Source organism: Aotus nancymaae, unplaced genomic scaffold (genome assembly GCF_030222135.1).
Source record: "Aotus nancymaae isolate 86718 unplaced genomic scaffold, 86718_ANA_hifiasm-v0.15.2.pri h1tg000009l, whole genome shotgun sequence".
NCBI lineage: Eukaryota > Metazoa > Chordata > Mammalia > Primates > Aotidae > Aotus > Aotus nancymaae.
Window position 1 is genome coordinate 22,079,869 of NW_026988420.1, and position 27,507 is coordinate 22,107,375.

Sequence of the window (27,507 nt, forward strand, 5' to 3'; positions counted from 1 at the left end):
GTGCTCATCTTTTCCCAGTGCAAGCCTTGGTCTCTTCCAATTGAAATCTGTATCATTCTCTTTCTCTGCTTGATATATATAAAGGATTGAACAAAAGAAGAAAAAGGAAAAAAAGAAAACACAGCTTCTCTTAAGAAGCAGCATCTATTTTTGTCATTACTTTTCTTTTTCATAGGCAAAATCAGTTATTCTCTAGCTGGAATTCAGCTTTCCTCTATTCTGTGACTATTCAGTTGTCAAGATACAGCATTCAGGGTACCTCATGAATCTTCTACTGACCAAATAGCCTCACTAAATCTCTCTTCTCTAAACTTCTACAATGTTTCTAATATTAAACTATAGGTTGATAAAGTGCAGGATCCGTAACTGTTTTGCCCAGTGGGGAAATTCCATAGCAAACAATAATTATCATTCGTTAAATATGTGTTGTGTCATTAATTAAATAAAATCGAAATTACCATTATTGTTATAATACTAAACTACTCGTTGAACTTAATCATGCATATTTAGCTATTTAATTTTCTCATGCGTGTGCCTTCCTCAAATAGATGGTGAGTTCCCACGAGTGAGAACTTTTCTATACATATATGCATTATGTATATCAAATTAAATATCCTATATTTAATAACTTTCATAGAGTCTCCAAAGTGCTACACATACATAGCAGAATACTTACTACATAGCTGATGCGTGGTAAATATTTAATAATAAAAATAGTTGCATGCACTGTTATAAAACACTAACAAGTGAAATAAATCATGTAATAAAAGAAAACATTAATTCTAAACTGCTACATTAATTTGCATTGGCAAAACATGATATACCCCCAAGCTGCTTCTCTGATTTGACAGATTTGTCCCTGATTTGAGTGGAACATTTCTGTAAAGTAGGACGTGTGAGTCCTATTTTAAATTGCTTTGTCATAGACCCTGGAGCAGTCATAATTTTTAGTTACTCTAGTTTCTCCAGCTCTAGATGCAAGTAGCAATTCCTGTCATTTGTACAACTTACAGCCATGCAATGATCTTAATATATTGAATCTTGTTATCTAAGATCTTAGGTGTTGCCAAAAATCATTCAGCATTTCCAGGAGAACAGCTTTGTGTCATTTTCTGTTAGGGTCCTTGACGAAGAAGTTAGCATAAACTAACCTACCACTCATGTACTCATTCAACTAATAAATATTGAGTACCATTGCTTGACCTGCGGTTGGAACAAATGACTTTAATATAATTCTAGTAGGTAATATATTGTAGGTACATAAAACGTGCAATAAATGCACAGAGGAAGGAGCTATACAATTCTTCTGGGGGAAATTATTGGAGATACTGTAACCGTGGTATATTCCAGTTTCAGAAAAGCATTATAATTGTATTCATGATGGATTGGTTGTAATCTTGTGGAAGGTAAGTTGGTTGATAACAGAGAAAGGGAAATTGAGACCCAGTTTAACATCCTTATACAAAGAATTAGCCAGTGGCAATCTCCAGCAGGTTACCACAGGGATCTATGCTTGTCTCTGGTTTATTATTTTATATTTTTTAATTAGATAGTGAGAAAAAAAGCCTGCTTATTAAATTTGTAGGTGACACAAAGCTAGGGAATATTACAAATATTGTTGGGACAGAATTAACACTAAACATTCCCCTAAAAGCCTAAAACAATAGACTAAAATCAATAAAATTTAACAGAGATAAATATGATGCCCTCCAGTGCCAAAACAAAAGGGGAAGTGGGGGAAGCAAACCCTCAACTCAAATAAATACAGAGTTGAAAATATCTGACTGAAGTATTTGCAGCTAAATCACTATGGGTGAGTTTGATGAAGAAAAGTTTAATTTGGCTCTAAGCTTTGATATATTCCTGAAAATATTATAGATACATTATTATCTGCACAGACAGATATATAATGTCCTTGACAAAGGGTAGAGTATTCTCTATCCTACATTTTCATATTGTATATCTATCATGTTTACATTTGGTAAACTACAGTCTAAAAACATCTCTGACAAATTATTGGAAGGCACTAAAGGAAGATGAAAAGGATGAGGGAGTAATTTAGAAATCATGGCGTCTCAGGTGAAGTTGATGGTTGATGATACGTTTCAAAACTGTCAAACAAAATACAATGAAAGGACCTGGGTATTTCCAACAGGAAGAAAAGAGGATTAAAGTAAAACATGACAACAACTTCAAATATTCGAAAGGCTATTTTGTTGCAGAGGTGATTTGTTAAGTACCATTACCAAAGGCAGGATAGACGGAAGCTAGAAAGAGAATTGGTTAAGAGGTTGACTCAATACAAAATGTCTGAAAAGATAGATTTTTATCTGTTTTATTCACTGCAGTCCCCTGGCTTTTACAACAAATCTTAGCAGGTTTAAGGAACACAACAAATATTTTTGAATACATTAATGAATGAATAGATAGCAAAGTATAAAGTCTAATTCATTGAAATACAGAATAAGGTTTCTCAAAAGGTACAGGTGAGATTCCTGCTAAGTATAACTAGTGACAGTAAAAGGCAATTGAAATCATTCTACTCTAAAAAAAGAAATAAAATTTCATAGAAAGGTTTGAAAATTGTTATTATAAACTTGTCTTAAAACTAGCATTTTCAAAGTGGAAATTCTGTATGATAGTCAACAAATTTTAAATGTTAGAAAATGTGAGCTAACTTAGAATGCATCAAGTTTTAACAGATTTTGGGTGTGTATGCAATTTTTTAACAAAGGTTTATAATAGCATAACATGATATTTTTGAATTCCTGTTTGACAATATGATTATAAAGAAAATCGTTCTTGAGACAGTAGTATGCTCCATCAATTACTACTCACTCCTCTTTTATTTCTTTTATATTCAAGTTGTTCTCTATGGAAGTGTTCAGCATGTCATAAATATTTTATGTTTTTGCTTCTAAATTGATTGACTTAAATAGCCAGATGCTCTTTTGTAAAGACTTTGCATGCAATTCAAACATTCTTCATCACATCATTTATTTATTTTTTTGTATAAAATCCTACCTCTTTTGAAATATTTGAATTTAATTTTGCAGTCAGTTTCCACTGTATTCCACTGTATGATCTATACATATAATATTTGACAAGAAACTTAGTTTGATTCAGAGGTTACATTAAGCTGAAAATGGTTGGTTGGATAAAATTTTATACATGTAAGTGATGTAATAAGTGATTGGTTATATATAAATATGTAAATATGTGCAATATATATTATCTGCATATATATGTAAATAAATGTTATTTTATATATACATATACACATGCAAATAATGTATTTTACGGTGTTATGATCAATTTTGCTTCCCTACACAACTTTAGATTGAAGGAACACAACTAATATTTGCAAAGGAAGAATCTGATTCCCTCTCTTAAGATTAAAGCTTGCTAATCATTCCTCAGGAGGAAATATTTGTATTCAGTGAGATATTTAACTTAATGACATATAATATTCTTTCAAACTTTAAGTTTGACCTTAAAATATATAGGTACTTGCCATTTTTAAGGCAAATCTTACCACTTGATCCTAGTATAGTTTGTTGTATGACACTAACATCTATTAATTTATATTTATTCCATTACTTCCATTACGTTAAATTTAATCTACTATGTTTAAATATTTTTATATTTGATTCTGATATAGAACATATTAGCTAAACCTTTCAAATTTGTGTCATTAAAATTTTGAGAAAGAAAGACTAAAGACAAAATTTATTAACCCCCCATTTGGAAATGTTCCTGCTAGCTTACATCAATCTATATTTAAAACCAGCGAGTTGTACAATGACTTCTTGGTACATCTCTGCATTCTTCTTGAAAATTGTGATTTTGAGTATACATCTTAATCCTATTAAGAGAGATTAAAGAGAGATTTTGGTATACCTCTTAATCCAATTCTGATGCACTGTTTCTAAAATACAGTGAAACTTAAGATTTTTTTAAAGGTTGAATTGGCTTCTCTTTTGTGCAAATATATGCTATTTGCTAATGGTCAGTGTTTTTATTTCCAAGATTTACGAATCATCTATTAAAACTTCTACACCAGAAACTTTAGTTTCTTACAAGAAGAAACATTTGCTAGTCTTTCACTTTTCAGATATTGTCTTGTTTTTTCTGGTTTTACAAATATTGCCAACATTGGGGTTTTGTAGCACTTTTGCAAATTCTCCCAACTCCTTCTGCATACTTCACCTGAGTTCAGGGATTTGAATTTATATAGAGAAACTAAATTGCTCTTGCTATATCTTCATTTATATTATGTGTCTATTCTCTTTGAACAATCTTCTCGATGCTCTCCACATCATTTTTTGACAAATAAGATGAAAGTAAAATATAAATTAAAAGCTTTGATTAACTAATGAATTCCAGTTATCTATCTCAAGTAAGGTGTAGATCTAGATCGTGTGTTTACGTAAGGTATATGATGTATTAGAATATGTGTTAGGATATGTGCTAATGTATTCAGAAAAAAATACTATTTTTTTTTTTTTGAGATTGAGTTTCGCTCTTGTCGCCCAGGCTGGAGTACAACGGTGTGATCTCAGCTCACTGCCATCTCTTCCTCCTGGGTTCAAGCAAGTCTCCTGCCTCAGCCTCTCTAGTAGCTGGAACTACAGGCATGCACCACCACGCCCAACTAATTTTTTGTTTTAGTAGAGACGGGCTTTCACCATATTGGCCAGGATGGTCAGGATCTCCTGACCTGGTGATCTGCCAGCCTGGGCCTCCCAAAGCACTGGAATTACAGGCATGAGCCACCACACCTAGCTGAAAAAAAAAATACTTTTTAAAATTTTCTTTACTATTTTACAGAAGCCTAAGCTGGCTCTGGACAAGTAACTGCTTTTTTCCCTCCTTTTTTAAATACCAAGTTTTGGCTTCTTAAAGTCAAAACCCAAATCTATATACACTGTATCTTCTGGCATATAGACTACACTTGGTTATGTCAATTGAAGAAAAAAATGAAAAAATGAATTAATTAATGTTACAGGGTAATTTGTTAAAAATAAAAGCTAATAAGTATAGTCAGGTAGTAATCTTTATCCCAGTTTAAAATTAGAACTGGGAAAGCAACTGCCATTTTCCTCTGTTACAAACTCTGGCTGCTTAATGGGATGAATACTAATAGGCAATTATTGCAAAGAAGTGGAAATTAGAAGTCGTTGGAAGAAAAGTATTGAACTTTTCCAGAGTTTTTATTCATCTCACATTTGGATGTTTTTTGTTTGTTTTCTTATTTTAATTTTTATATTGGGGAGATGATTCCACTGGAGTGAAGGTCTGAGGACCAGAGGAGAGAAGGTAACTTTACTCTTTCCAACACAGAAATTTCTAATGAGGTCCTACATTCTCTTGTTTCCTTTCCATAGGATACGATTTAGAATGTTGATGCCTTTTGCTATTATTTACATATAAGGTTAATAATACTAATAAAATTAGCTATTATTTGTGGAACACCTATGTTTCCAGACATAATGACTATCTTTTAGAGCTACTATATATACAAAAAAGGTTACCATCTCCATTTTACCAATTAAAAAAGTATATTAGAGAAATTAAGTAACATGAAAACGTCTTCCAATTATAAAATTGCTAGAGTCAGTATTTTTTTTATCAGTTCAGGTTTCAAAACCTGTTTTTTCCACTACAGCACATAGTCCATCTAAGCCTCCAGTGCTAAGATTGAAATTAAAATTGAACTATCCCTGGATAAATTTTGGAAACAAAGTCAGTTCTCCCCTTACACCATGACTTTCCACATATTTTCTAGAACATATTATTTAAGAACTGAATTTAATTTATCACATCTGTCAGGAAACTTGCTGCTACTGAGTGACTTCTCTTCCCAGGTCCGCAAGGGGCGTGGTTTAAAAGGCAGGAGTTTCCCGGCTCCACACCTCCATCAGGGAACCAGAGAAGTTTCAAATGTAAAGAAAGTCCTTTGTCTGGTTTCCTACGCGATGACTAGGTGGGAAAAGCTAGGTGGGCTCCTTTGTACAAAAAAACCCGCCGAAAGTTCTGGGAAGAGGGGCTCTGTAACTCAGAGTTGTGGACCAAGTAGCCAATGGGGTATCACAGTCAAAGATCAATCACTCCAGAGGAAGTTTGAAAGAATTTCTGTCATTGGATGAGAACATGAATGGGGAGGGAATAACTCAAGGGTTAAAATTCAGCTGCTCCTTCAGAAATCCTGTAAGGATTTCTTCTCTGGGTCCCCTCCCACGGCAACGTGGGAGCTGTCTTTCTCTCTCTCTTACTCTAATAAATCACTTTTCTGCAAAAACTCTTTGGGTCCATGATGTTTATTCGAACAGCAAACTCACCACACCTCCAGGACCCCTTTCCCCATTCTTCAGGGTTAGCGAGGCTAAGAACCTCTTCAGAACTGGGAGGGAGCTGAGTACCTCCACCGGTTACACTACTGTATATGAATTCACTGTATGTTAGGATTAATATGTTTATTTTTGTGGAGTATCAAGACATTCTCATTTAAAAAAGACATACCTTTAAACGTTATATTTATTACTTTTGGCAGTCAGACCTGTAGCCAACTGCCTGGGCTGTCTTTTTGTTTCATTTATAATATGACAGAAAGGACAATGGGGCACCTGGGCCGGCTCCCACATTTCAGGATTCTGTTCTGTGCACAGCTTTTCTATTGCCATTTTGGAGAAAGAAAGGGACCTATGAAAATAGTTGTGACAGCAGATGTGATTTTTATGTGGTGCCAGCGTTTTTTTTTCCTCCATAGAGTTAAGTAATATCTGAAGTTGGTACTAAAAATACAAAGAGTAGCATGCCAATATAGAATGCATCATTCCTAAAATTCCTTCCCTTTTATTGCAAAGGGAGCTTTTTAGAATTAGAATAAGAAAACAAAACACATTTAATTAGAAAGCAATATTTGCATCTATAGCAAAGTGAGTGAAAATTTCATTCCAAAATAGAGAATACTATAAACAGAGCGCAGCAGTTCCCTCATTATATGTGGTTTTTACTTTTCCTGATTTTATGTACCCATAATCAACCAGTCTGAAAATATTACAAACAAGATATTTTGAGAGAGAACACATTCGTATTTTTGTTACAGTATATTGTTATAATTGTTCTATTTTATTATGTTATTGTTGTTAATCTCTTAGTGTGCCTAATTTATAAATTAAACTCAACCATAGGTAGGTATGTAGAGGAAAAAAGATAGTAAATATAGGTTTTGGTACTATCTGTGATTTGGCATTAACTTAGGAGTCTTGAGACCTATCTTTGTAGATATGGAAAACTATTGTGATCATCTATGACCTCATTCTCAGTGTATCTTTTTCTCATTGGCAACAAGGAAAATTTCTACCAGGTTTGTTTGAGTTTCTTGAATTCAGCAATCATTTATTGGACATACTATGTAAAAGTCACTGTGTTGAAAGTGGTGAAGATTAACACTTAGACAGAAATACACTCTCATTTCAAAGAAGGACACAGTTTATGTTGTAAAATAGAACTTAGATATCCATATTATATTGCAGTAAGTACAATGCATTGTAATACCAGTTCACCTCTCACAGAGCACCTTGGATAGAGAATTGATAGGACTCTATTTTAAAAATATATTCTTTGAAGTATGGATGGAATTTAAACAGCATAAGAATATAGAGCTGGGGAAAGTTACAAGTACGTTTAGATACAAGGGTTAGGGCGAGAAAACTAGTTGAATTCTTGGGAGGCTAAGAATAAATGTGTGAGAGGAGTGAACAGATTAAATTGGACAAATGAGTTTGTATTACTGCAGACAAGTTAGAATGTCAGGCCGAAATGTTTCTTATTTAATAATTAATAGATGGTAAACATTTTGGAACAGGTTACATAATTATGCTGTATTTGATGAAATGCCAATAATAACTAAGCCAGCACTCGGGCAATCCAATTAAGAAGCTGAGACCTTAGGTCATTTTACCTCCGTTCATGTATTCACTCTTATACCTGGTAGCTGTGTAATCTGGGAAAATAGCTATTTCTTTTTATTTCCTTTTCTGTGTTTTATAAAATTAAGAGGATAATAATTATATACCTATCTCACAGTACTGTTGTGAGAACCAAATGTATATTTAAGTAATATAAGTGGGAGATATTTAGAAAGAAGTTGGGGCATGGGAGGTGTTAACTGAAAAGGTCTGAAGTAACTGAAAAGGAAGATATAGACAATAAAATCAGGTCAAAGGGGTTATGGCCAAGGTAGCCGTAAAAGACCACCCGGTTTAGTGGGTGTGAAGCATTCAAGGCTGAATTCAGTGAATTGATGCCTCTTAGAATGCATAGAAGACCAGTGAGTGGGATGTATGTTGAGTGCATGACAGTGAGTTCATTTCTATTATCAGGGACAAATTTACAATTTCCAAATGACACTGTAGTTTCTGGTTTCAAAGTTTTCATACAACAAAAGGCTTTATATAAGCTCTTTTAGAAAAATAATTTCCAATTTGAATTTCATATGTCTCTCTTTATATAATACTGTCACTATTTTATTTTGGAAGTAATAAGTAAGATGTGTTAGATTGCATGACAGGGAATAAAAAGGAAGGAAAGAATAGATACCCTTTAAACTGGAAAATGTGAATTAAAAGCAATAATCAATAGAAAAACAAGGAAAGGACAGAAATAGTAATTTTAAATTGGCAGTAGTATTCAGTACTATTGTGAACATTTGTGCAGTGCTTTGAACATTTTGATATCAAATTATGTACTTTATTGAATATGATCCTTACCAGAATATTATGTGACAGGCCACATACACTTTGAGGACAGAAGATATCCAATACACTGTATTCCTGATCCCTGCCAATATTTTGAAAACAGTGAGAGATGGACACAGAAATCAAATAGATTTCATTCATTCATTCAACAAGTATTTATGTAGCTCCTACTCATATTTGGCATTCTTAAAGACACAGGTGATAAAATAGTGAATGAAGCAAAAATCTCTATATAATGAAACTTATAGTCAACATATGGGAGAATAATGTCACATATTACAGACATGGACATGCACCATTCAAAACCTACTTTAAGATAGAACAAGCAGGGTGTGGTGGTTCAAGCCTGTACACACTTTGGGAGGCCCTGGCCGGCAGATCACTTGAGGCTAGGAGTTTGAGACCAGCCTGACCAACATGGCAAAACCCCATCTCTACTAAAAATACAAAAATTAGCCAGTCATGGTGGCAAAGACCTATAATCCCAGCTATTCAGAAGGCTGAGGTAGGAGAATCACTTGAGCCCAGGAGGAGGAGATTGACGTAAGTTGAGATCATGCCACTGCACTCCAGCCTGGGTAAATAAGTGAGACTCTGTCTCAAAAAAAAAAAAAAAAAGGAACATGCTGCACACTCATTGCCCAGCTGTGAGAATTATGGTTATATGGCAGCCTCTGGCTTTAATTTATTCAGGCCAAGGTATGCTTCAGCTTTGAAATCAAGTTCACACTCTGCAGAACCGACCTCAGCCATTGCCTAAGAAAAGACCAAGCCATTTCTGCCTATTGTATGACTTCTTTAATAGACTCACTTTGGGTTTTCAGAGACTGTCTCTTCAATATGTTAATTTCCTTTATTTTGAGAATATACCTAGGAACTGAATTGCTGGATCATACAGTAGTTCTATATTTAGTTTTTTGAGGAACCTCCAAACTGTTCTCCAGAGTGGCTATACTAATTTACATTCCCGCCAATGGTGTGCAAGGATTCCCTTTTCTTCACCACCTCTCCAGCATTTGTCATTGCATGGCTCTTGGAATAAAGCAGTTTTAACTGTGGTGAGATGATATCTCATAGTTTTGATTTGTATTTTAATGATTAATAATGCTGAGTACTTTTTCATATGCCTATTTTTCATTTGTATGTCTTCTTTTCAGAAATATCTATTCAGGTATTTTGCCCATTTATAAATTGGATTATTAGATTTTTTGTAGAATTGTTTGAGCTCCTTATGTATTTTGTTTATTAATCCCTTGTCAGATGGATAGTTTGTAAATATTTTTTCCCATTTTGTGAGTTGTCTCCTCTCTCTGTTGATTGTTTCCTTTGCTGTTCAGAAGCTTCTTAACTGGATGTGATCCTGAGGGAACGTGTTCTTTCCAGGTCCACAAGGGGGCGTAGTTTTTAGGGCAAGAACTTCCCAGCGCCATGCCCCCCTCCCATCTCTCTCCATCCGGGAGATTTAACGGTCTCTGTTGTAATTTTTGTGGGTGCCAGAAAGGGTCAAAAGTCTGTCACTCCAGCGGAAGTTCTAAGGAACTTCTTTTCACTGGCCAAAGGACTTGGAGAGGGAGAGAATTCCTTCCAGGTTAAAAGTCCCTGTCCCCCTCATCCGGGTGGATTTTCCCTCCGGAGTCCCCTTCCACACTCTCATGGAAGCCTGTCTTTCCCTCCTAAACTCCATCTCTCTCTCAATTCCCTTCCACTCAGTGGAAGCTGCTTTCCTCTCTTGAATTCCATCTTTCTGGATTCTCTTTCTCAGTGTGAAAGTAGTTTTCCTTCTCTAATTTTCCCCCTTCTGGGAACCCTTCTCACTAGGTGTAAGAGTGGCTTTTCTTTCTCTCATTCAGTATGAGAGTTAACTGTTTCTTTCTCTCTTCTTCTCCTTTTTCTCTTTCTCTACCTAAGTAAATCACTTTTCTGCAAAAGCTTCTTGAGTCCGGTATTTACTTTATGAGTGCTTCTGCTATGGTTCCCTCTCTAATTCTTGAGAGAGTGGGAGAACAATAACCTTGAAGAAACATCCTCTCAAGGGAGCTGAGGGCTCCCCTGAACCCCAGCAATCCCATTTGCCCACTTTTGCTTTGATTGTCTGTGTTTGTGGGGTATTATCCAAGAACTCTTTGCCCACTCCAATGTTCTGGAGAGCTTCTCTAGTGCTTTCAGCAACTCTGATTTTATTTGAGTCTTCTATCTTTCTATGTTTCTAAAGGTTTGATGGTTTTGTTTATCTTTTTTTAAAAAAAGCAACATATCTTTTTGTTGATTGTTTATATTTTTACTTCAGTTTCTTTAATCATATTCATTATTTTATTTCTCTTCTACTAATTCTGGGTTTGTTTTGCTCTTGATTTTCTAGTTCATTAAGATTCATTGTTACATTGTTTACTTGAAGTTTTTTTCTACTTTTTTGATGTAAGTGCTTACTGCCATTAACTTTCTTCTTAGAACTGCTTTTGCTATACTTCATATGTTTTGGTATGTTATATTTCCATTATCATTTGTTCCAAGAAATTTTTTAATATGCTTCTTATTTTCAGTGCATATTGTTTAATTTTCATGTGTTTGCATTTTCCAAAATTCCTCTTGTTATTGATTTCTAGTTTTATCCACTGTGGTAAGAGAAAATACTTGAAATAATTTTAATTTTTTGAATATTGTAAGGCTTTTTTTGTGGCCTTACATATGGACTATCCTTGAGAATGATCCACGTACTGAGGAGAAGAATGTGTATTCTACAGCTGTTGGATGACATGTTCTGTAAATATCTACTAGGTCTATTTGGCCTATTGTACAGATTAAACTCAATTTTCTTTTTTGATTTTCCATCTGGAAGATCTGTCTAATGTTGAAAGAGGGATGTTGAAGTCGCCAGCTATTATTGTGTTGGAGTCTCTCTCTCTCTCTCTTTTTAGCTCTAATAATATTTGATATATATCTGGATGCTCCAGTGTTGAGTGCATATGTATTTGCAAATTGTTATATCCTCTTGCTGATTTGACCCCTTTATCATTATATCATGTCCTTGTCTCTTTTTATAGTTTTTGTCTTGAAATATATTTTTTCTGATATAAGTATAGCTATCCTCTTCCTTTCTAGTTTCCATTTGCATGAAACATCTTTTTCCATCCCTTTATTTCCAGGCTATGTGTGTCTTTATAGGTGAAATATATTTCTTGTAAGCAACAGATTATTGAGTCATTAAAAAATATTCAACCATTCTGTGTCTTCTGTTTGGGGGATTTTGTTCATTTATATTCCATATTCTTATTAAGGACTCACTACTGCTGTTTTATTATTTGTTTTCTGGTTGTTTTGTGGTCTTTCTTCTTTCCTTCCTTCCTCTTCCTGTTACTGAAGGTGATTTTTCTCTGGTTCTATATTTTAACTTATTGCTTTTAATTTTTTGTATATCTGTTGCATGTTTTTTGATTTGAAGTTACCATGAGGCTTGCATATAATGTCTTATAACCTATTGCTTTCAACCAAAGAGAACATTGATTGCATGAACAAATAGAAAACTAAAAACTCTCTACACTTTAACTTTATACCCCTGTTTTATAACTTTTTGTGGTTTCTATTTATCTTATTATACTATGTGTTGAAAAGTTGTTATTATTTTTAATATATTCATATTTTTAGTCTTTTTATTCAAGGTATGTGTAGTTTATATACCATTATTCCGGTGTTATAATATTCTGTTTTTCCGTGTATTTACTATCATCAGTAAGTTTTACAACTTCAGATAATTTCTTATTGCTCATTAATGTCCTTTTTCTTCAAATTGAAAAATTCCCTTTAGCATCTCTTATAAGACAGGTCTGGTGTTAACAAAATCCCTCAGCTTTTGTTTGTCTTGGAAAATCTTAATTTCTCTTTCATGTTTGAAGTAATTTATTCCAGGATAAAAGCTTTTTTTTTTCCCTTCAGCACTTTAGATGTGTCATGCCACTCTCTCCTGGCCTGTAAGGTATCTACTGAGAAATCTGCTACCAGACATATTGAAGCCTCTTTCTGTGTTATTTGTTTCATTTCTCTTTCTGCTTTTAGTATCCTTTTTTTTTTTCTTTTGAGATAGAGTTTTGCTCTTGCTGCCCAGGCTGGAGTGCAATGGCACAATCTTGGCTCACTGCAACCTCTGTCTCCTGTGTTCAGGTGAGTCTACTGCCTCAGCCTCCCAAGTAGCTGGGATTACAGATGCCTGCCACCACTCTTGACTAATATTTTGTGTTTTTAGTAGAGATAGGGTTTCTCCATGTTGGTCAGGCTGGTCTTAAACTCTTGACCTCAGGTGATGTGCTCACCTCAGCCTCCCAAAGTGCAAATATTACAGGTGTGAGCCACTGCACACGGCCTCCTTTCTTTCTTCTTTACTTTTTGGAGTTTAATATTACATATCTTTAGATCATCTTATTTGGGATAAATGTACTGGGTGTTCTATAACCTTCTTGTACTTGAATATTGATATCTTTCTCTACATTTGGAAAGTTCTGTTATTTTCTTTTTGAATAAACTTTCTACCCCTATCTCTGTACTTTCTCTTTAAGGCCAATTACTCAGATTTGTTCTTTTGAGGGTATTTTCTAGATCTTGCAGGCGTGTTTCATTCTTCTTTGTTCTCTTTTCTTCTGTGTCCTCTTACTGTGTGTTTTCAAATAGCCTGTCTTTCAGCTCTCTAATTGTTTCTTTTGCTTGTCAATTCTGTTGTTAAGAGACTCTGATGCATTCTTCCGTATGTCAGTTGCATTTTCAGCTCCAGAATTTCTGCTTCATTTTTTTCAATTATTTTGATCTCTTTGTTAAATTTCGCTTACAGGGTTCTGAATTTCTTCTCTATGTTATCTTGAATTTTATTGAGCTTCCTCAACACAGCTATTTTGAATTCTTTCTGTGAAAGGTCACATATCTCTGTCTCTGTAGGACTGGTCACTAGTGCCTTATTCAGCTCATTTTCTCTCTCCTTTCCTTTAGCAGTTTCTTTCCTCACAGCCACCACAGCTTGGAATGTGCTTGTTCACACCTGAAGCCAGCATGGCTCTGAGTCTCACCTAAGGCCTGTGGTAAGTACTGCCTCGCCCCTACTGCTCATTATTCAGGGCCCAAGAGCTCTTTAGTTACCATGTAATTAATCCTACTAGGACTAAATTTTTCATTTCAAGTCCTCCAGTTTCCTTCTAGCTCAGAGTATGTCTAGAAATGTCATTCAGGATCTAGGGCTTGGAATGGGGGCCTCAGGTCTCTGTCTGGTGCCCTATTTTATTGTGGCTCGGCTCATATGCAAGTTGCAAGACAAAGTCCTCTTTACTATCCCACTCCTCTCCTCAAACACGGGGAAGGAATCTCTACTGAAGCTCCAAGTAATGCTGCCTGGGGTTTTCAGAGGGGTGATGCAAACATATCCTTGGCTGCCCCAGGTGGTGTAAGTCACATGCAGTCCAATCTACTGGCTTCAAGCCCAGGGCAGTATGAAGGCTTGCCCAGGAATCAGTCCTTGTGGACTTTCAAGTCCTTTCAAATTTATTTAGAACTCCAGAGCACTTTAATCCATGGTGGTGTAGCTTGCAAGAACTCAGCTTTCAGCCACTGGGATAAGCTACTGGCTTCTGGCTAAGATTGGTCTTAATGCTTCCTCCATGAGTCCTGGCTTAGTTCTGCCCTGTGCTGTTTTCCACTGTGACAGGACAGCACTGAGTTCCAGTGTGAAGTCACACAATGACCATGCTCTCCCTCCCCCAAACACACTAATTATCTCTCTGTGCCATGCAGTCACTGCTAGGGGATAGGATAAGGGTATTGTAGGTGAGTCAACACTGTCTTCCCTTCCTTATTCAGTGCCTCTTTTCTTAACATGATGTTAAAACCAGGTACTGCGAACACTCATCTGATTTTTGGTGATTTTTTTGTGTGGATAGTTGTTCGATTTGGTGTTCCTGCGTGGAGAATGATCAGTGGAAGGTTCAATTTGGTCATCTTGCCCCACCTCCCTACTCCTTGTTACACTCTTAATTCGGTGATAACATCTTTTTCCTAGTGTGTTATCACAACTGTTGATAAACAGATAAAGATCTCACTATTATAAGAGGAAAAGCCCATTGGTGAATGTAGCTTCAGAACTGAGGCCAAAGAGGCCTGTTCAGTCTTAATCTGTGAAACGTAAAATCTTATCTACATAGTCACAGGCAATATGGAGAATTGCAGCAGGTCTCTTACTGTAGCATAGAAAATATACACTCTATAGTGTATAGACAAATAAAATAAATATAACCCCAAGCTCACCTCCAAGAAAAGTCACTCCTCCTTTCACAGGTATCAGTGAGTGAGGCATAGGGAGAGAAGAGGTACTCTACTCCTGCTGAAAGCTTTCCACTTGGAAACATTATGTCATGGGAAAGAAAATTGTCCATTTATATTGATACCAATACTTGTATTGATCCAGATATCAATAAAAGTATTCATTATAACAACTATTACAGTTCCTATTTCAAAGTTAACAAAACTAAACTAAAATTCAGAAATGTTAAGTAATTTAATAAAGATTATACAAAAAGTACATTGTGGATCCTGGGCTCGGAGTAAATACATTTGAACATCTTCTATGTATTTGAATGTCTTCCATGAGTACAGAATAGAGTATAAGTATAGGGCCTAAGATAAAGTGAAATCAGTCAGCACTATTAAGATATTTCAATTGGCCGGGCGTGGTGGCTCACGCCTATAATCCCAGCACTTTGGGAGGCCGAGGCAGGTGGATCACAAGGTCAATAGATCGAGACCATACTGGTCAACATGGTGAAACCCCGTCTCTACTAAAAATACAAAAAAATTAGCTGGGCATGGTGGCGCATGCCTGTAGTCCCAGCTATTCGGGAGGCTGAGGCAGGAGAATTGCTTGAACCCAGGAGGCGGAGGTTGCGGTGAGCTGAGATCGTGCCATTGCACTCCAGCCTGGGTAACAAAAGCGAAACTCCATCTCAAAAATAAATAAATAAATAAAAAGTAAAAGATATTTCAATCAAATTGGGGATCCCAAAATTTAGAATAATTTCAGCAGTTCTATCTATATGATATTTTAATGAGAATTCCAGGAGCAGACTGAGACAATGCTCTTTTGTGTCAAAAGTAGGTTGATTATGGTCACAGGAAGCTTCCCAGATGAGGTGATAGCTAAGTTGAATCTTGAAGGATAGTAAAAACTAGCCAGCTTAGTGGGGTAGAGGAGGAATGATAGAAGGCAATTCTAAATAGAAGGAGTTACAGTGCAGAGCTAGGAGAGAACGTGAAAAGGTTGAAGGATGGCAAATGGTTCCAAATGACTGCACTAAGTAGCATAAGTGAGGGAATATTAAGATACAAGACTGTGAATATATCAGCTCTTATTTAGTCAAAAACCTGCTAGCTGCCAGACACTGTACTGTGTGCAGAGAGTAAAACAGTAATGAATAAGACAGATGCTGTTTCAGTGCTCAAATGACACCATCTAATAAACACTCTGATTGGAGAAGGGTGTGCTACTTCAGAAGTACAGGAAGCAGCACCTACTTTGACCTGGATGGGCATGGTTATGTAAATAGCTTCCTAGCAAAGGAACATCCAACATCAGGAATGAAGTATAAGCAGGGTTTTACCAGAAGAAAGGTAGAGGAAGAAAATAAATCAATACATCTAGAAGAAATTGATAAATTCCTGGACACTTACACCCTCCCAAGACTAAACCAGGAAGAAGTTGAATCCCTGAATAGAATAATAACAAGGTCTGAAATTGAGACAGCAATTAATAGTGTACCAACCAAAAAAAGTCCAGGACCAGATGGGTTAACAGCCAAATTCTATCAGAGGTACAAAGAGGAGCTGGTGCTATTCCTTCTGAAATTATTCCTAACAATACAAAATGAGAGAATCCTCTCTAACTCATTCTATGAGACCAACATCATTCTGATACCAAAACCTGGCAGAGACACAACTATAAAAGAAAATTTCAGGCTAATATCCATGATTTACATTGATACGAAAGTCCTCAATAAAATACTGGAAAACCAAATCCAACAGCACATCAAAAAGCTTTTAAATCATGATTAAGTCAGCATCATCCCTGGGCTACAAGGATGGTTCAATGTACACAAATCTATAAACGTAATCCATCGCATAAACAGAACCAAAGACAAAAACCACATGATTATCTCAATAGAAGTAGAGAAGGCCTTTGACAAAATTCAACAGCACTCTACTGAATGGGCAAAAACTGGAAGTAGTCCCTTTGAAAACTGGCATAAGACAAGAATGCCCTCTCTCACCACTCCTATTCAATATAGTATTAGAAGTTCTGGCCAGGGCAATGAGGCAAGAAAAAGAAATAAGGGGTATTCAATTAGGAAAAGAGGAAGTCAAATTATCTCTATTTGTGGACAACATGACTGTATATTTAGAAGACCCCATCATCTCAGCCCAAAATCTCCTGAAACTGATAAGCAACTTCAGCAAAGTCTCAGGATACAAAATCAATGTGCAAAAATCACAAGCATTCCTATATACCAGTAACAGTCAAACAGAGTGAAATCATGAGTGAACTCCCATTCACAATTGCTAAAAAGAGAATAAAATACCTAGGAATACAACTAACAAGGGTTGTGAAGGACCTTTTCAAGGAGAACTACAAACCACTGCTCAAGGAAATAAGAGAGGACACAAACAGATGGAAAAACATTCCATGCTTATGGTTAGGAAGAATAAATATCATGAAAATTGTCATACTAACCAAAGTGATAGATTCAATGCTATCCCCATCAAGCTAACACTGACTTTTACAAAATTGGAAAAACCAACTTAAATTTTATATGGAACCAGAAAATAGCCCACATAGCCAAGACAATTCTAAGAAGAAAAAAAAAAAGCTGGAGGCATCACGCTACTTGACTTCAAACTATACTACAAGGCTACAGTAATCAAATCAGCAAGGTACTGGTACCAAAACAGCGATATAGACCAATGGAATAGAACAGAGGCCTCAGAAATAATGCCACACATCTACAGCCATCTGATCTTTGACAAACCTGACAAAAACAAGCAATAGGGAAAGGATTCCCTATTAATAAATGGTGTTGGGAAAACTGGCCAGCCATATGCAGAAAGCTGAAACTGGATCCCTTCGTTACACCTTAAATAAAAATTAACTCAAGATGGATTAAAGATTTAAACATAAGACCTAGAACCCTAAAAGCCCTAGAAGAAAACCTAGGCAATACCATTTAGGACATAGGCATGGGCAAGGACTTCATGACTAAAACACCAAAAGCAATGGCAACAAAAGCCAAAATTGACAAATGGGATTTGATTAAACTAAAGATCTTCTGCACAGCAAAAGAAACTATTATTAGAGTGAATTAGCAACCAACAAAATGGGAAAAAAAATTTTGCAAGCAACCCATTTGACAAAGGGCTAATATCCAGAATCTACAAAGAACTTAAACAAATTTATAAGAAAAAAAAACCCATAAAAAAGTGGGTGAAGGATATGAACAGACACTTCTCAAAAGAAGAGATTTATGCAGCCAACAAACATATCAAAAAGGCTCATCATCACTGTTCATTAGAGAAATTCAAATAAAAACCACACTGAGATACCAACTCACGGCAGTTAGAATGGCAATCATTAAAAATCAGAAGACAACAGATGTGGAGAGGATGTGGAGAAAGAGCAATGCTTTTACACTGTTTGTGGGAGTGTAAATTAGTTCAACCATCGTGGAAGACAGTGTGGCGATTCCTCAAGGATCTAGAAATAGAAATACCATTTGACCCAGCAATCTCATTACTAAGTATATACCCAAAGGATTATAAATCGTATTATAAAGACATATTCACACATATGTTAATTGCAGCACTGTTCACAATAGCAAAGACTTGGAACCAACCCAAATTCCCATCAGTGATAGACTGGATAAAGAAAATGTGGCACATATATACCATGGAATACTATGCAGCCATAAAACAGGATGAGTTCATGTATTTCCAGGGACATGGATGAAGCTGGAAACCATCATTCTCAGCAAACTGACACAAGAACAGAAACCAAACACCGCATGTTCTCACTCATAAATAGGTATTGAAAAATCAGAACACATGGACACAGGGAGGGGTACATCATATACCAGGGCCTGTTGGGGTGCGGGGGCCTAGGGGAGGGAGAGCATTAGCAGAAATACCTAATGTAGATGACAGTGTGATGGATGCAGCAAACCACCATGGCACGTGTATACCTTTGTAACAAACCTGCACATTCTGCCCATGTACCTCAGAACTTAAAGTATAATAAGGAAAGAAAATTCTAAGAAGAGGAAATGGGATGTGCAAAATAAAAAGGCAAAACAAGGAGAGGACAATCTATAAACTGAAAAACACTGGAGAACAGAATGTGAAGCAAAACATATATTCAGCCAAAAAATTGATGATGTTCTAAGAAAAAAACACATAAAGTCTATCATCACTTTAGTAGCTATTACTTTTAGAGCATCACTTCTGAAACCTGTGATTCCTTGAGAATTATTTTTTAACACTGCAGGCCGAAAGGACATTAGGGGGGTCAATCACATGACTATACGTGTATTTGTTGAGAGGCTGCTAACTCACCCCAAAATTCAACACAGATCATATAAACTCACTAAATTTCATGACTGTATTTTCATTCCATGGACTGTAGGCTTTCCTCTTCTCAAAATAAAAACATCTGTAGGACTCTAACATTTGCTCTTGCAGGTATGAATACCATGGCGGGTATAAACTATTCATATTAGGTGGAAGTAGAATCAAAACATAAAGCTTGACATGGAGTACCTGTTCTACAGTGTCAGAGCTGGCTCAAATTTTACTTTTATTCACAAAATAGGACCAATAACAGGGCTTGTACATGGGGGTTTTGCAAATCAAATTATAAGCAGGAGGACCTAAAAACTAACCTCTGAAATAAAGGTTATTTTTTCTTCTGTGTTTTCAATATGCTTCCTTATAAATTTAGATGGAAAACTTATTTCAATGTTTCACCTAAGTAATATCTGCTTTTTTGATACCTCAGAATTGTTAGAAGTTTCACACACATTTACTATGTATTTATTTTGTTATTTTGACATATATATAACTTCTAATAGATATTTGAAGGAGAAAGAATTGCTTTCATATTTTATAACAGTTTATATGTTGCTATGTTTAAATGGGATCTCAGATCTCATAAATACAATAATCTGTGAGGTCAAACAAAAATGTAACAATAGAAAAAAGAAATAAAGTATAAAAATCATGTAACACCTTTAAAATGTTTTGAAAAATAACTCCATTTTAGAGAAAAACATTATAAAGAATGGAATAGCCAGCATTAAATATTTGCTCAAAATCAGTCGTCCTTAATTTTTAATGATCCTAACAATAGCAGAAATCCAGCCTCTTGTTTTGTTTTGTTTACGTGATGTGGTTATTTCGCCATTATTTTGACAAGTAGAGTTCAGAAAGAGTTCACTCAGAGATACCACATCCTTTGGAAGATGCAAGGCTGGCACTGAGCCACTGGGGACTCTGCTTCACAGTCTAGATATGAACATGCTTAAAACAATGTGGAATTTTCTATTTTGTGTCCTGCTCCTAGCTATCTTATTTGTTGGAATCTGTGATCAGATTATAGAAAGATTACACTTTAATCTATATTTAATCTAAACTAAATAGATATCAGAAGCCATGCTAAGAAATTCAATTTTGTTGCTTTTAAGAGCCAGGTGGACGGTGGTGTTTTATTTTGGTATATTAAATGTTGCTGAGCAACATAAGTTGTTTTCAATATAGTTTATATCAGTGAAGGGCAAATGTAAGTTGTTCCTTCATTTCAAGGGGATGCTTTCTATAAAATTTCCTCTACAGACACCAGCATCTCTATAGACAAGAGGTCGGAAATAATTCTCACAAAATGTATATTGGAGAAAATCTTGGGGGGAAAATATGATTTCTAAATGGTATTTCAAAGTTTCAGACATTGCAGCCTTGTCCTTTTGTCTACAGTGGTTACATTTTTTTTTTTTTTGTAATAGTTAAATGCAGCTTGTCATTCTATTCTTTTCAATTATTGTTCTTTTTATTGCTATTTGAAGTCAGTAACTTTACAACACATTCTAAGCTCATCTTTAATAAGCATTTACAGTTGAACAGACTCAGGTTATTCTTTTATTACTTCCAAGCTTCATAAGAGTCTAGGCAGTTTCATAAGACTTTCCTATATACCATAAAGATGAAGCAACACACAAGAGACTTCATGATGCCTTTTAAAAAATTATGTGCATGACTCACTTTTGTTGTGTAGATGACAATGCCACCTTTAATTTGACTTTCATATAATTTAAAAATTACTTAGAGCAACTTGACTTTTATTAAAAACTTCAGAATGTTTTGCCGAGTTCTAGGAATACAACTTTTTCACTAATCGTGAGTTGTTGCAGGTCTTACAAGAAAACAGAAAGGCCACAGGTGTTTTTCCTTTAACACGTTGCTTAAAGGAAAATCAAAAAACCCATGTTACAAACGAAAACAAAGATAGAGAAAAACATAAAATTGCACAAAAGACTGCTACAACTCTAAGATGAAATCTTTTCCATTTTAAACCGCTGGCAAAATTTTATTTAATTTCTTTGAGGAAGTAATTGAAGTAAAATGTTAATAAAATTTAATTAACTGCACAATAAACTCTCTTTACTGTCTACATGATATGATTTTTTTCTTGTTTCAAAGAAGGAAGACCAATTAATCTTTTCGTCTGAAACAAAGAGGTATACAGGAACTTTGAAAAATTGTATGCTATAGGGTTGGAGAAAATGTTGGCTTTGTTTTTGTTTTTTGGTTAAGGGGACTGACTATATTCTAACTTGAAACTTGCACATTGCTTCTGTTTGAACTGTTAGAAGCCAATTCAGGGCTGCTTTTCCTAAGAGTATATAAAACCAACATTGTTATGTAGTTTCACTGACAGAGACACATTCATGCAAAGCAAGATGGATGAAATGTCAGTTTTCTCTATCATGGGATCCCCATTTAGTGACCCAGATGAGGACTGAGCAAACTTGTCACACAAGCATGACAGAGCTAGATACGACTTTTTAAATGAAGCTCCAAATCTTATATAGATTTGAAGTTTCTGCTAGAGCACAAAATTTGTCATAAAAGACTTGTCAGTACAGAGTTCATTAAGGTAAAGGATGATAGTACTTTATCTGGACACAATTGAGCTCGCCTCTGGCAGCCTGATCTTCAGTTAAAACAGAGATGTGTTTTGTTGTGTTTCTTCTCTTTAAAGACTTTTAAAAACAATTTCATTAGGCTTTTCCTTGTTCTTTACTCCATACTCAACAGTTTCTTGTAAAATTTTCCCCCAGTTTTACTTTTTTTGTTGTTGTTAAATTTGGGGATGTGTTTATGATGTCCACTCAGTCACTTGGGACTTGCCTGAGTCCTTAGGTGAGGTGTTAAACCTCTCAGGGCAGAATTGTAATGCTTAGGTGAAAGATCAGACTTTTAATCACTGGCTCTGTGACTGCCCCACTAGAAATTCTGTGGCTTCCATTAAATTTTCTTTTATTTAGGGTCCAGAGATCAATAAGAGTATTCACTATCACAAGACTCTCCAGGACTTAAGATAAATCCGAATGTGACAATGTCATGAAAGGTTTAATTCCCAATTACAAGTAGGTTTGTCAGAAGCAGGTCCGATGTTTTAGAATATATCATTTTGACAGCAATTTACTATTAATTTCAGCATAATTTTAATGTATACATCTTCCTCAAAGACCTTTAAAGATGATTTTATCTGTTTGTATCACACCCACCCAGTCACCATTTTAACTTAAGGAATATTCCCGTAAGGTTATCAGGGGCACAGCTCCTATTCTCATTTCCCGTATGGGAAAAACAAAGGAAAGGAAAAGTAAAGTTACTATATTCTTGTTTAGGAAAGTAAGAAAATGGTCACTGATTTACCTTCTACTCCTGATTTCCAACTTAATGTACTGAGCCTGAACTGAGATAAAATATCAAATCAGTATCAGGAACATGCTGATGCCCCCCATCCAGTCCTCTTTTAGAACGATAAGAACTTCTCCCTCAGCTGCTAGGAGTGTTGCCAGATGTCAGGTCTTAGCTGACAGCCTTTTCCAGGAATTGCTGGCAACTTAAGAGATTTGCTGTTCCTCTTTTATGTGTAACCAACACCCAGTGAATGTTCTTTGTAAGGAACATAAAGGCTTAGACACTTGACCCAAATTCAGGACATCTCTGAAGGGTCACCTCAGCTTCAGAGCTTACCAGAAGACCAACTGAGCTTCCATTTGAGAATGCATTATGGAACAATTTCTTGCCTTGCCCCATTAATTCTACTCTCTTCCCTTTTTCCTAGAAGCTTTGATCCCGAGAGCAATCTAGAATAAACTTCCTGCATCCACATTTTTGTCTTGGAGTCTACTTCCCAAAAAATGTGACCAGTGACACAATATTTAGAGTATATTAGGAAAACAAACCCACCAATATTTAACACTTCAACCTTTTCCTGTTAATATATCTGATATATGCCGAAATAGTTTTCTTCTGTTATATTGTATTCAAATAGCTTTTGGTATAAAAAAATAAGGGTCTTGTTATTAAAGATGTTAATAAAAATAAAATCAATTTGTATATTGACAAATAATAAGGTTTTGCCTTATGTCATTTTGAGTGTGAATTAATTTTGACCTCAGTAAAGTTAATATATTAAGGGTACATTTGGAAAGATCAAGTTATCTCACTAGGTAAACAGAATAACTATCCAAGTTTTGCTCTAAAACTATGAACAGGTTCTCCCTTTGTGCACATGATCACCAAATGGAATGGTTCCTTCTTTCTGAGGCTAATTACAAAATGTTTGTTGAATCACAGTATCACTCATGCTTTTTAATTTTAATGCAATGCATCTGTTTTCTATTGCTATGCAACAAACTATCACACAGAGATTTAACATATAATTTTACTTTATTATTTTTCTCTTTGTTATGTTTTTATCTCAGTTTCCTTGAGTCAAGAGCTAGACTTTGCTGGTTCCTCTGCTCAGGCTCTCAGGAAAGTTGCATTCAAGGTGTCAGACATGTGTTCTCATCTGGAGGCTCATTTAGGGAAGGATCAGTTCCAAGTTCCCACACGTTGTCAGCAGAACTCATTTTCTTGAAGCCATGGAATTCATTGCAAGTTCCTACCTCAAAGCCAGAGAGAGGGAGAGAGAAAGAGACAGACACTGTTGCTTTCCTTCCAATTCTGACCTTTAGACCACTGTTGAAAGAGCTCACCTGAGTAGAACAGGCCCACTCAAATTGGTCTTTTTATTAACTTAAAGTCCACTAATTGGTTAGTAATCTCATCAAAATCCTTTCACCTTTGCCATATTCTATTGGTTACAAGGAGGTCCCACCACATTCAAGGGGAAGGAATTGCACGTAGATGTGAGTGTTATCTCAAGAATTGTGCCAACTGCATGCAGTAAAAATATGTCTATTACAAATCAAGTAGCATGATTTTTGAGGTTACAAACATATTCACATAGCTAAGTATAATTTTACATAGAATGTATAGAAGATATGTACATTTCAGCTTAGGAAGAATCCCAAGATTGAGGTCTTACTGCCCTGATATTAGAGTCCAAATAATTATTAGCCCATGATTTCTTTGCCTGACACTTTGGATTTGTTTTAATTCTTATGAGTGTCTACTCCCAGTCAGGGAAAGCCCCAAATTTGCTTCCTTGAGTAACACATCTCATTTTACTTCTGGGACTCAAATTTATCCAATGTCTCTATTCTCTCTTATTCAGATGACTAACTGCTTTGCTTAATTGTTGGCTCAGAGTCAATTATTCTTTCCTCAAGAAGACTGACAATGTTTCTTTTTTCTTTCTTCAGAATGACAATATATGTGCATTTATGGATCCCTGAACAAAGTGTGTGCCTCTTGTGGTGCACTGGATAGTTTGAGCACATTTTAAGGCTCCGTTACCATTAGGATTGGCCACATGACTTACTTTGACCAATGGAAAGTTACTGGATGTAAAAGAAGCAGAAATCTTTGCACTGGCCTCTGGATTTTCACCATGAGAAGAATTTGCTTTGAGTAAGCCACTGGTCTAATGTAGATAAGAGAAAATTGAAGTAGGCCTGAACCTAACCCACACTATGAAGCCAATCTTGATTGACTTGCATCTTGAAGTATATCCACCCCGAAGAGCCCAGACAAGACTGGCTTAACCATAATCAGTTCTAGTCAGGTAAGGTGTGTTGTTTAAATCACTGAATTTTGCAGTGGTCTGTTAGGTAGCATTATCACAGAAATGGTTGCATAAACTATTACTAGATTAGTAGATGTGTATAAATTTGCATATAGCTGCATGAGGTTTATGTAATATATTAAATCATCATATAGAAAAAAGAATATTTAATAATTACTTATTTACTATTCTAACCCTAGCACTAAGTAGTAATGCTTTTATTTATAATACACATGACTTGATAAATAGAATACTTTCTCCTCTATAAATTCTATTAAACTATGACATCTAAATGTAAGTCTTACCTTCTCTGTTAATCTTCCACTGACAATCATTTTTTCCTAGAAACTCCTTTGGTTGGACCTCTGTAAGGTTTATGACTTTACTAAGTGTTTTAGGTTTAAGTATATTATGTTCGTTCAGTCGAGCTGAGTTTCCTCCTGTGTTTGTGGTTAACCATGGCATTAGGGATAGTATTGTCATTTACTATGCTTGTTCTCTAGTAGGGCGCTACTGCAATGAGTGCTATTGATTCATTTATTAAATATTTATGGAGAGCCTTCTACACACAAGGCACTGTGTCGAATTCAGTGTTATTCTTCAATGATGATAAACCTGCTCCAATTAAAATTTTCTAGTTAATGCTCTTAGAACTACCTTAACTGTAAAGTAGGAATCATTATTGGCTATGATAAAACATTTAAAAATATTATTGATATTCTACAAAATAGTTTCACAAATAAACGTAATAAAGTTACAAAAATTCTAAAAGTTGTTATTGGCATGACCAGTAATAATACTGAAATAAAAAAATAATTAACAAATAATTTCAATTATAACAAAAGATAACATGGGTAATGTACTTGGTTTACTTCAAGGACTATTAAAGGTAATTTATATGTATTTGCCTATTTAATCCTTCCAAAACCTTGTGATGTCAATATCATTCTCTCCATAGAGGCCAATAAAGATGCTTAAGAGAACAAAATAAATAAATTGTGGAACCAAATTCAAATCTTAATATAGAACAAGAAACAAAGATAAACGTACATATATAATTATATATTCTAAAGTTGACAACTTGTCAAAAAATTAAGTTTTAAAATCAGGCTACTTATGTTCAAATTTCAATTTTACTAAAACAGGAAAAAAAAAATTTCAATTTTACTACTTATTTGCAGTGTGACCATGAGCAAGTTAAGTCAATTAACTTCAATTTTCTCGTTTATCAAATGAGAAAAACAGTAGTACCTATTTAAGAGTTGATGTACAAATTATATAAGATGCAAAGATCTTAGAACAGTGCCTGGAAAACAAAACAAAAGTTTTGAATAGATGCCAGTGGTTACCATTACTTAATGATCTTCACAAAATTGACCAGGTGAATCAAGAGTCTTTATAGACAAAATTAATATACATGCCCATGTGAGATATTAATCACAAAGGAATGCTTTCCAATCTAATGACTGTTCAATATCACAATTGAGTGTGGGACTTACCTGTGAAAACAGGATTGTGTTGTCTGGTCATATAATCTCATACCTATGACATGTTTCTCTCATCTTCTTGTTTTACCTCACTTTCATTTTTTCTCATGGATAATTGTTGTGCTGAAATTAATAAACTTACTGTATACCAGACCCTGTTCCAGTTGTAGTCCTAAATGACCTTATGAGGTAGCATCATTACCCCATTTTGTAGATAGAAACCTGAGCCAAAGCGATAAAATGATTTACCCAAGGCACATCAGTGGAAGTAGCATAAATGGATCTGGATAGAATCTGTTGTGCTTATTTTTTAAAGAAATTCATCCTTAAGTAAGGTTCTTCAAAGTAAATTTTTAAAAATTAACTAACCTTATTTTTTAAAACAGTTTTAGATTTATAAAAAATTGAGCAGAAAGTACAGAGAGTTCTTCCATACCCTCCTTCTTTTCCTCACCTGTCAAGCTACCCCAACAGACTTCATTATTATTAACATCTTGCTTTAGAGTTGTACATTTGTTACAATTTATATACCAGTACTGATATACTATATTAACTGTAGTTCATGACATTCTTTTGATAAATGTATAGTAACATGTATCTACTATTACAATACCATAAAAAATAGTTTCAGCACATTAAAAAAGCACCTGTGCTCTATTTAGTCACTCTTCCCTCCATCTTCCCAAACCACTGGCAACCACTGATATTTTTACTGTCTTTGAAGTTTTCCCTATTCCAAATGTCATATAATTCGGATTATGCAGTATATAGCTTCTTCAGATTTACTTCTTTCACTTAGCAATATACAGTTAAGTTTATTCTATGTCTTTTGATGACTTGGCATTATATTTCTTTCCATCACTGAATAATATGCCATGGCATGGATATACCACATTTTTTGTTTATTCACCTATTGGGAGCATTTGTTGCCAAATTCAGGCAATTATAAATA

General features: G+C 35.1%; 1 pseudogene; it reads left to right on the plus strand.

Annotated features, from left to right (window-relative positions):
• LOC105706432 (neurofilament heavy polypeptide-like) overlaps positions 1 to 23,979 on the plus strand; it is a 36,521-nt pseudogene extending 12,542 nt beyond the window's left edge.
• Positions 23,980 to 27,507: the final 3,528 nt, after the last annotated feature.